Genomic DNA, 1,118 nt, shown 5'->3' with positions numbered 1-1,118 from the left:
ATTTCACTCTACCTTTGGTCTTCGAGTACTATTTTTTCCACCTTGTTTTGCATTTCTGAGCTTACTTATGTGTGTGTGTATATATATATATATATATATATATATATATATATACCTACATGCATATGTATGTAAAGATATTTATTTCTTTATTGCCCACTGGGGGCTAAATATAGAGGGGGCAAACAGGGACAGACAAAGAGATTAAATCGATTGCATCAATCCTAGTGTATAACTGGTATTTATTTAATCAACCCCGAAATGATGAACGGCAAAGTCGACCTCGATGGAATTTGAACTCAGAACGTAAAGACAGCCAAAATACCGCTAAGCATTTCGCCCGGCGTTCTAACGTTTCTAGCTTGCCGCCTCATGTATGAAAATTTATTAACATCATAAGAAATTCTAAACCTTCGATTGAAATTGGAGCAATTTGTTTTGGGAATTGTGTCTCGAAGTACACATAAGGCTAAAATAATAGCATGCAAAAAATGTAATTATCTCACGTTTTCTCGGAGTTTTATAATTTCTTATATCGTCAACAAGATACAATTCTCGCTGGGAAGATTAAAGTTCCGAAAATGGACAGAGGAATTCGACGAATTTCTTTGGTACAATAGTGGAACACATATAATGTCTACGTGGTATGTTGGTCTGATTCCCTCGGGCGGTCTTCGGCTTTCTGTATTGGAGAGGGATTTTTCAACCCAGTGCTTGATTAGTAATATTTTAGCATTATATGTACTTCGAGAATCGTTCTGAAAAAGCATACATATATACATACATACATACATGCATACATACATACATATATATATATATATATACATATTGGCTAAACTGGCAATATGACCATCCCCAAGTACAACAACATATATATATATATATTATTATAAAATCTGTTAATAGACAAATGGTAAGAATTTGTTAAATCCGAAACCGGTCCCTGTTTGAGAGTGACTTTTTAGGTGATTTTAAATGTCTTGCCCGCTCACGTTTTTGGTATGCTGCTATATTTCATGTTGAGAACAATTTAGGTCTTAATAGACACGAGATGTGATCTATTTCTAGCGCATTAATTGTCCACGTTAGTGGTCGACGTTATTTTTATATATATA

This window comes from Octopus bimaculoides, chromosome 15 (genome assembly GCF_001194135.2).
Source record: "Octopus bimaculoides isolate UCB-OBI-ISO-001 chromosome 15, ASM119413v2, whole genome shotgun sequence".
Classification (NCBI taxonomy): domain Eukaryota; kingdom Metazoa; phylum Mollusca; class Cephalopoda; order Octopoda; family Octopodidae; genus Octopus; species Octopus bimaculoides.
Note: the sequence above shows the minus strand (reverse complement) of the source record.